General features: G+C 31.9%; 1 pseudogene; it reads left to right on the forward strand.

Moving 5' to 3' along the window:
• The first annotated feature begins 5,047 nt into the window (after positions 1 to 5,047).
• LOC133194266 (uncharacterized) lies at positions 5,048 to 8,450 on the forward strand (annotated as a pseudogene).
• Positions 8,451 to 10,453: the final 2,003 nt, after the last annotated feature.

Consider the following 10,453-nt stretch of genomic DNA (forward strand, 5'->3'; position numbering starts at 1 on the left):
GTCTTTGTATAGCTTTACTGGGGGGGGGGGGGGGGAGGGGGGAGGGGGGGATGGGTGCAGTCAGTTTGTTTTCCAGTATATCCCTTTCCCCCTTTTTTTATTTGATGAGTAAATCATTATTTTAAAAGTAATTTCCTCTTTTAATGATTTTTTTTCATGTCTTGGATTTGAGTTTTTCTTGTAAATAATTGTTTCAGGCCCGTAGGAAGCAAATCTAGTTTGGGGGCACAGCCATACATTTTCAGTCGACAGTTGAGGGGGCACTACCAAAAATTTCCTAACAAGCAAAAAAAAAAAGGTCATCAACTACCAAAATTCCTTGACAAGCAAAAAAAAAAAAAAAAAAAAAATGTCATCAGAGATTTTTATTGAGGGGGCACAAGACAAATAGTATCTATGTTTACTATAGTAATCTACATATCGCCCCCCCCCCCCCCCCCCGGTTCCTACGCCCAGGCGTTTAATGAAATATTGAACTGCTGCACAAGTTTGGGTTGAGAAATTCATGTATAAGTCTTTTGCTTTGATGCAACACAAACTTTTAACAATTTTTTTCTTTACTTTCCTGTTACACTTTCAATTTACTTCATTTTATTTTGTGTTTTGTGAACAGTAGGGATGGCTTATAAAGAAATGGAAGAGATAGATTTAATCTCAAGGCCAAACAATGATATAGATGTACCTTGTAAATGAAGGACATTCCAGCACCTCACAGCCTCCAGCAAATTAAGCAGCTGATGGATGTTAACACATGGAAATTAAATGGTACAGTGCATTAACCATTCTCATCACACTTTAAAAATTTGCATTTTAAAGATTTATTGATAAATATCATTTGCAATGCCAAGAAATTAACTAATTTTTGCATATATGTATTTATTTGATAATTCGTTTTTAATAATTATACTTGTCTTTGGATTGATTATTCATAATTTGGAAAAAAGCGCAAGATATTAATTGTTTATTAAGGAAGCTCTAAACACTGCACTCTAAAGAATTCTACTTATAGGGTAGTTTTATGCAGTTAGAGTGGTCTGCCCTTAGAAGTAAGATAGAAAAAAAAAAAACGGTTATTTACAGTTAATTACACAATTTGTAATAGATCAGAATATTCCTAGCATTATATTAGATCGGGAATAAGTAATTGGAATTCATTTTTCCATTAATTTTCCCAATATAAGTAAACAACGGTGATTTCTGCTCACGAGTAGTCCATTGTCTTTGAACATTTTTCCTGCGGAAATAAGGCAGGTACCCTATGATGAACATGAACTAAACAGACTCAATATGCACACCTTTATATGATATATTTTTCTCCAAGTCCAAGAAGCACTTTTTGTTAGTGTATAGAGCTTCCTTAAAGTTTTCGTCAATTTTCACTGAAAGATAATTTTGGAATAAAAAGATTATGAGATTGAACGTGTCACAATTTTAACATATTTCATTATACAAATATTTATTATATTAAATTGTACATTGTAGGGGTAATCAACTAAAACGCTGCACCAATCTGTCCACTCAGAAGACCAACATAATCCAGGAGAGAACACTAATCAGGAGATCAACAGCACCCCAGGAGTCCAACACCATTCACAAAGACCAACACCACCCTCAGGACTCCAACACCAGGACTCTAACACCAAGATTTAATTAATAATATATTTTTTAAAAGAAATATTTATCAGATTTCGGATTTCCGACATTTTGGTATGAGCATCACTGAAGAGACATAATTTGTCGAAATGCGCATCTGGTGCATCAAAATGGCTACCATATAAGATTTACATCTTATCTTGGAATGTTTTCATGTATTGGACTATTTCTTGACCACGGGTGAAAATAGAAAACGTTTGTAAAATGTTTGGGTTTTGTACTGATTACATGTAATTTATAAAATGTATTTTTGTGAAATTCATTGTAACTGATCTATTGATAGGAAGTTAATTAAATGTTTACAATATAGATTTATATATGTTTTCCTTCATATAGTTATGGAGGCATCTTAGTTAATAAAAAATTAAAATTTCAAATAAGTAATCACCACCACCCCCCTCCCGAAAAAAAAAAAAAAAACAACGTTGAATTAACTTTTATTCAATGTCTAATCAACATTGATTTTCAACATTGAATCAACGTTAAGATTTCAACGTTGAACACAATTTTCAAAATCTTACATAAACTAAACGTTGAATCAACATATATAATCAACGTTGATTCAAAGTTTTTTTTCAATGTTGTGTGCCTGCTGGGTAAGATCTCATCCGAAAGACCTTGACTTTCACTTCTAATGCCAGGTGCTTGGCGAAGGAACCTATGTTTACGTCTTACGTTTGATGCAGCGCGGCGAGCGAGAATCGAACCCCGACCTCCCGATAACGAACCGAACCGTCCTACCACTCCTACCGTGACTGGAAGAATATAAAAGAAAATATCTAACAAAGGAAGAGGAACATTATAAATCCTAGTTTATTGATATAAACATTCTCATAAATTATAAATTCATTTCCAAAGTCAAGGTTTAAAGTTTTCCCATATCTGTATTTAAATCTTCTCTAGAACAAATCATATAAATTTGCCCTCATCATAGAAAGATAGAGCTCATCTTAAGCTTGAGTTCGATTTTACTGAAACCATCTATTAGGGTCATTTGATGTAATCCAGTCGTGAATTTTAAAAGAACTCATGCAATATTTCGTTTTGTAACCAAAAAAAATCTTTTTACATATATATCAGTCCGAATTTGTATTCGAAAAAGATAAATCATTCAAAATTCTTTCTTTTTTGATTTTTTTTCTTTCTTTGCTTTTCGAATTCATGATTTGTCCGATACCCTCTATATTCAAATGACCCATTCTATCAACGGCGAGGCGCATATAAGGTAAACGCTCAAAATTATGATTTACAATATTTTATCTTAAAGAAAAATTGCAAATAATCACTTTTAGAAATGCGAAATTCTAGTATTATGCACCCGTTTAAAAAAATCGTAAAAAGAGGAAGAAGACTAAAGATGGCATAAACAGATGAGATTTATCTTAAAAATTGTCGCAAGAAACCCAGTTTTTCAGTATTAATCTTCATTCCTATCTCTTTCAGGATGGTGGTACGAAGGAAGCGTTTTGACGATGTTTGAACATAATCAAAACCCTTTATTTAAAGGAAAAAATGTGCTTTACAGGCATCGATCTATTTTAAATTGGGTTTGTGTTTATGCAAGTTTTTCTTCATTTCTACGAGGAGGTCTTCAAATTACTTAAAGCATTGAAAAGGGTACCAGACATTTCCTAATGTCATCTCAGTGTCAATGCTTACGTGTACTAGATATACATGTCGCTTATTCCACACATAGCATGCTTGGTGGCAGGTAATGATGGGCAATCAGAAGTTAGAAGGTTATTCCCTATTCCCTATTGACTTTTCGAATGGCGGACCGGATGCTGCTACCGGTTCCCTATTCAAATTACCGTAAGTGTCCTGATAATTTTTTTTTCAAAAAACTTGAATAACTCATTCTAATACATGTTAAAGAAGCAAATCAAAGACATCATTTAAAAAGGAAGAATGAGGACCCCAAACCAATGTAGCTAGCCTGACCAAAATGATGACAATGGATAGAAAAGGTAAACCTTGAACCAGGAGCTGGTTAACACCCTGGATCCCATATTTTGACCTTCATCGTTTTACAGGGGAGGGGTCTGGGAGAAACCCTTTGACTGTCAAAAGGAATTGAGTTTACAAGAGCGGTAACCCATTTAGCTAGCCCGGTCAAAGTTGGAAAAATCCCGTATAATACAGTTATAAGAGTACATAATTCTAGGGGCTGGCTAACACCCTGGATCCCATATTTTGACCTTCGTCTTTCTACAGGGGAGGGGTCTGAGAGAAACCTATCAAAAGGAATTGAGTTTACAAGAGCGGTAACCCATTTAGCTAGCCCGGTCAAAATTGGAAAAATCCCGTATAATACAGTTATAAGACTACATAGTTCTAGGGGCTGGCTAACACCCTGGATCCCATATTTTGACCTTCATCTTTTTACAGCGGAGGGGTCTGGGAGAGACCCCTTGACTGTCAAAAGGAATTGAGTTTACAAGAGCGGTAACCCATTTAGCTTGCCCGGTCAAAATTGGAAAAATCCCGTATAATACAGTTCTTTGTTTTAGTTTTTGAATAAACATCGGGTTCGTAAAGACTGAAATCAGTATACACATGGGCGTTATAAACAGAAGCTTTCTTACATCCTTCTAATTGCGCTTCATGAATTTTGAATTTGCGATAAATATGCAACCTTTAAATTATTGCAGACGTATTTTCTTTCGTCTACATAGGCAATTTCGCCACATATGATCCACATATGCATTACCTTTCATATGAGGATCATATGAGGAGCATATGAGAATCATATGTATATTCAATCATATGAGTATCATATGTGGTAAATCATATGTGGATCATATGAATACAGATATGTGAATCATATGAAGCAATATACATATGATACACATATGAAAGTTCCTGCATATGAGAATCATATGCATACTTATCATATGCGAATCATATGAAACAGATCTGTGTGTGTTTATTTATTTGTCCTTGTTATAAACAGGTAAAATTCATTTTTATTTTAATTTAATGAGGTAAAAAAAATACGTTAATTCAATGTTAATCAGTTAACACTTGAGTAATTTCATATTAAGCTTAATATGAATAAGTTGGTGTTATATTTTAACAAGAAGACTGCATGATTAAAAAATAATTTCAATAACATATATCAAGATGTGTAAATTTAAATGTATATTTACTCAAAAGAATCAAGATGTTCATTTCCTTGAGAAGCTTGGATAAAAAGGGAATAAGTACTCTGTTAACCCCCCCCCCCCAAATAATTTTTTCATAAAATTCAAAATTTGTTTTCTTGCAAAACAAAATTCATCAAGAATAAATTAATTTGTATTTTATCCAAAAACCGTTATGGTTGGGTTTATTTTACGAATAAAATTAAAATCATTCCACATTTTATTTACGGACCGGTTTCGGTTTTTATCAGATGAAAGTGTACGTCATGTTTGACGTCACTACTGCAGCAGAAGAGTTGGGTGTTGGAAAAAAGTAAGTTGATGTCAGATACGTTTTAGAAGACTTTTTAAAGGCTAGTTCATTGTGTTTAGATCATTTCATTACGGTTACACAAATCCGTATAAACTTTTTAGTACTCTCATCACTTGTATGTACGTAATTGTTATATAAATTAATGCAGTTCGTAAAAAGCCGATAAACCTAGTGATCAATAAGTAGCCTAATTTTGGATTTGTTAACTATGAATGTTAAGACAATTTAGCATCACTAATTCTTCAGATTTGTTTCCCTTTTGTTAATAGCTACGCTTGCATATTCGATATGAAAGTGAAAGTAGAAACCTTGTATAGCAGTTAACGTAAAATGTTTGTTGAGATCGTTATTCATTCGGTTCTTTCATCAAATTAAGAGAAATGTGTTTTAAATATTGTATTTATAAACTAGAGTTCAGTATCACAGTGCTGTTTTTGTATTCTTCTTTTTTTTTTGTTCAAAGAACCCCAAAGCTGATTAGACTGACGATTGAACACAAAGCTGATTTGACTGACGATTAAACCCAAAGCTGGTTTGGCAGACGATGCATGATCACAATGCATGTAAAAATAAATAAATACATACAATAATCATCACAGTATATATAAGTAATGACTTAAACATATATCAAAAACTAAATTAACCCAACTCTTTTTTCCTACAGAACAAATCCAGCACACTTATAAAATATGTATATAAGTAGGAAAACATATGAAAATATGTAAGGCATAGATTATAGAAATTGCTGGCTATAAAAACTATGAAAAAATACAAAACTGTACAATATCTTCTGGGGATAATGACTTTTAGCTTAATCAGACATTCAAGGTACTATTACATGTGTATTGTATTGAAAGTACATTAGCTAATTTCATTTGATTTATATTTACATGCATGTATATAATTTGAACATTTATAGATTTTTTTTCAACACTAGAGAATTTAACCTAAAGACTTGTACTCACTCTCTTTTGTAGTTTCTTTTAACTTTTAGTTTGGTTAGATATATGTCTAGAAAATATTTACTGTGTGAATATTTGTTTTTTGATTTATATAGATTCAATATACAGTCAGCCTCTCTCATTAATAAAATGGAAGAACAGACACCAATATCCTAGGCTTGCTTCAAAATAGGTAAGTACACCCTGTATAATAAACTTTGTTATATTTTTCCCAACAAAGTTTTGGGATATACTGGAATCACAATGTTTGTTTCTCTGCCTGTTTGTTCTTCTGTAGATTATTTGGTCCAATAATTATACATTTGTATCTGAATCTATTTAATTTTTTGCAATCTGAATTATATAATTATACTATTTGAACATTCCAAATTCAATTGTGAAAATTTTTGAAAAAAAGTTGTTGCTTTTAAAATTTTATGATTTTATTATGAAGCATGTCTTCCAAAAGTGAAATAAATGTCTTGGAAATAATATAGGGTGTCAACAACTGTTTTAAAACATTACCAGTAGTTTTATCATATAAATGTATACATTTTCATGTACTTTGGTTAATGATTTGGGGGTCTGCATCAAGCAGAAATGGAGTATATATATTATATCAATTATTTTTTTTTTATATAAATTAAAAATTTGCAGAGAGAATGTCAAATGGCTTAAAGAAAGATTTAGCATCAAACCCTGGATTTCTTTTAAGGATACAGAAGTACAGGTATGATGAATATAAATTCTAGCTAACTATTTTGCAAGAATTGAGCATTTAAGTAGATGCACTGCATGAGCATGTATGTCAAATTATATGAAACTAATGAAGTTTATAGTGAACCATTTTTTCTTGAAGAATCTTGATATGTGTTTGATGTATATAAAAATAAGTGAAAAATGCATTGCTTTATTCATTCAGGAGATGCTCAGCAATCTGGCAAAGAAGGCTGGCTGGACATGAAATGTTATGGGGGTTATGTCTAGCTTTGGATTCCACTAAATTCACATATTTACAGAAATCAGATCAGAGCAAAGGTGTGCACACATTTTATTTATATATATTACATATCATCCTAAGAAGTATCAAAGTCTATTGCTAAATTGAATTACCTCATCAAAACAAAATTTTGCACTGCATTCCATTTAAGCTATACATTGTGAATTGAATTGTTTAGAAAAAAAATGTTTTAGCTGATGGGTAACAAAGAAGTTGATGTAGAGGGTCCCCCCATTAAGTCTCTACATAATTATTGATGAAAATGTTTCCTTCCTCCTACAATTATGCTAACTAATCCAGAGAGGGAATACTTCACACTGATGCTAGTATGAAAACAGTAAGCAGTCAACATTTTCAAAATGTAAAAATATTGATGTTAAACATTAATGTTAAAATTTTGAGATATATATTTGTTTATTGGAAGGACATCTTTGCTGGTAAATATGATTAATGATAGAAAATTAGTTCATGTTAAATTGTTTGTTGGATGTCACAAACAATTTTTCCAATCATATTCATCTTTAAAATCACTTGAGCCTTTAGCTCAGATGAGCTAAAAACAAGTACTTTAATTTTAAATGAAAGTACTTGTTTTTAGCTCATCTGATCCGAAGGCTCAAGTGAAGTTTTCTGATCAAAGTTGTACATTGTCCATCATCATGGTTGTTGGCATAAACTTTTCACATTTATGTCTTCTTCAGAACCACTGGACTAATTTCAACTGAACTTGGCAAAGAGGACCAATAGTAAGGAACCAGTAGGGGTTTAAAGTTCAACCTATAGATTATATAGGGTAAAGTCTTTAAAATCTTCTTTTCAAAAACTACCACACTACAATTTATGATATTATTTTGCAAACATCCCTATGTAGTGTTGTTTCAAGTTTGTTAAAACAATGACCACTAAACCACCAGTGGGGACCCTGACGGGTTGCAAAATTTTACATAGTAATTTATTCTTGTGTATAGGAAAAAAATTAAGTCTTTTTAACAAATTCTACATGGCTACAATGGGGCCTAAGGAGGGAATCATGAGTAAATTTGATCAGTATGGAACAGATATAAAAAAGAATACTTTTGCAATTTATTCCAGCACTTTTTTGTATTGTATTTCACAAAAGCCACATGTGTCAGAGATAAGTGAGTTTGCCATTGTTGCTCAGGTGAACAATGTGGTCCCTGGACCTCTTGTTGTTATTATTAATGCTAATTATTTTAAAAATAATTTTTAGAGATTATTCTGTGACACAAACAAATTGTTCAGAAAGGGGACATTGGTGGATTTGCATTTTGTGTCCAGTTCAAAGAATTTTCAATATGGTGATGGAAGATCAAAGGGAGGACAAATGGGAAAAGTTGACAGAGAAAGAAGAGAAAAGAATAAGGAAATATCTGGAATAATTATGAATGGGGAGGATGTACTTAATCTTGTCAGACTTTGACATGCAAGGCTTTCCATATTTATATGTATACTGGATTATCAATTTGATTGTAAAATCTCATTGTAATGTATTTACATTTTATATTTCATGCTTTATGCATAAATACATAAACATTTTTATGAAAAACTATATATATGTATATATGTATCTTTGTTTGTTAGATCGAGACACCATCCTTTGTTATTTCATACTCACTTATGTGTTAAATATGCTGTTGGTACATGTAATCTGAATTACTTATGATTTGTCATAAATTTACAATAGAGATTACATATATTGACAAATGTTATTGCAGATATTTCAATTTTGCTAAGGACACTTCCATGTCATATGGTATTTTTATACAAGTACATGATCTAATTATGTTATTCATTGGTACATGTATACATGTTCATCTCCTTAATCATTTTGCTGAAATCCTTTCAAATAATTTGTACTCATTTTAGAATATGTAAAATACATGTATCGACAAATGCTACTGACTTGTTTGTATACTTTCTTGTTTAAAGTGTGCATTGTGTTAAATTAGTTATTTCTGTTGATGAAAATACTTTGGAAAATTGTGCAGGCATTATCAAATATTTACAGATATTTAACAGATCATTGGAATGTACTGAAATTTCATCTAAAGCAGAAATACCTGATTTTCAATGTGTACAAGTGTGTATTTCCTTTTGATAAATATGAGAAAAAATACACATAAATGTTTCATATGATATACATATGATGCCCATTTCATATGATTCTCATATGTAAATGACTTGAAACACACTAAAACTTTTCATGTGCAAATCATATGAAGTTCTTTTCATATGATTCACATATGTGAATCATATGTGACTCATATGATTTACTTCATATGATTCACATATGATGCCCTTTTTTTATGATTCTCATATGAAACCAATCATATGATTCACATATGATACACATATGTGGATCATATGTGGCAAAGTTGCCTGTGTATGTATTTAAAGAAATACTGCACAAACAAAGACATTTATAGAAAACAGAAACTTCATTTTTGAGTAGCACTATCTGCGTGGTCAATGAATGAACTCCTGTGACCCCGTCTCAACCGAAAGATCTACGCACGCTAACCCTCGATTTTCGCCTATACTTTACACCCATTTAAATAAATATTGGACTTTTGCGAGAAGCGCTGACTTTTACAATCGACGGTTTACACTAGGACAGTATATGGAAGCTCTTTTGCGATATAAAAATTAAGCTTAATAGTTAATTAAACGATAATAACGGGCCATTTCAAAGCACATATTACGTTGTCTAAGAAAGGAAGGGCAACCACCCTACCCTCAACCCCCTCCCTTCAAACATTGACCAACTCTTGCTTAGTTATCCTTTTGGAATGTTTTTTCTTCCTTATTTGATTCCTTCAGAAGATGAGATTGAAAGGAGATACTAATCTTAATAATTTAAGCTATGTTATTCTGCTACCCATCATCTCTTGCGTTGATTGCATACCAGTTAATCATGTAAGTGCTCCAAACAAAATATCTATAACCACTATTAAGGCTTTCTTATCTTTTATCAATTCCGTACCTCTGTACATAAGGTAGGTTTAAATGTCAAAGTAAGTCGTCGACTGTAAAAGTCAGTGTTTCTCGCAAAAGTCCAGAAATGACAATTATGTCCTTAAAAATTTTTTTTTCAATTAAAAAACAAATTTAATAGTAATTGATCAATAAATTTAATACCAGTGCCAAATAGTTTATCACTCTTAATGACAGGGCTTTTTAGATTTTTTTTTTTTGGGGGGGGGGGATAAACAATGATATCCATTGAGGCTCTAAAGCATCACTGGGCTTTTAAATACTCATGGATATGGGTAAATGTCCTTTAAATCTTTCCGTGTGCTATGTTTAACTCATGTAAAATCAAACATATAAGGTTGATAAAACACCATTTTTAGATGTTAACTTTTTTGAAATTGGTGATAAG

Source organism: Saccostrea echinata, unplaced genomic scaffold, assembly GCF_033153115.1.
Source record: "Saccostrea echinata isolate AGI-Se365-2 ecotype Australia unplaced genomic scaffold, CSIRO_AGI_Sech_v1 ptg000029l, whole genome shotgun sequence".
Classification (NCBI taxonomy): Eukaryota; Metazoa; Mollusca; class Bivalvia; order Ostreida; family Ostreidae; genus Saccostrea; species Saccostrea echinata.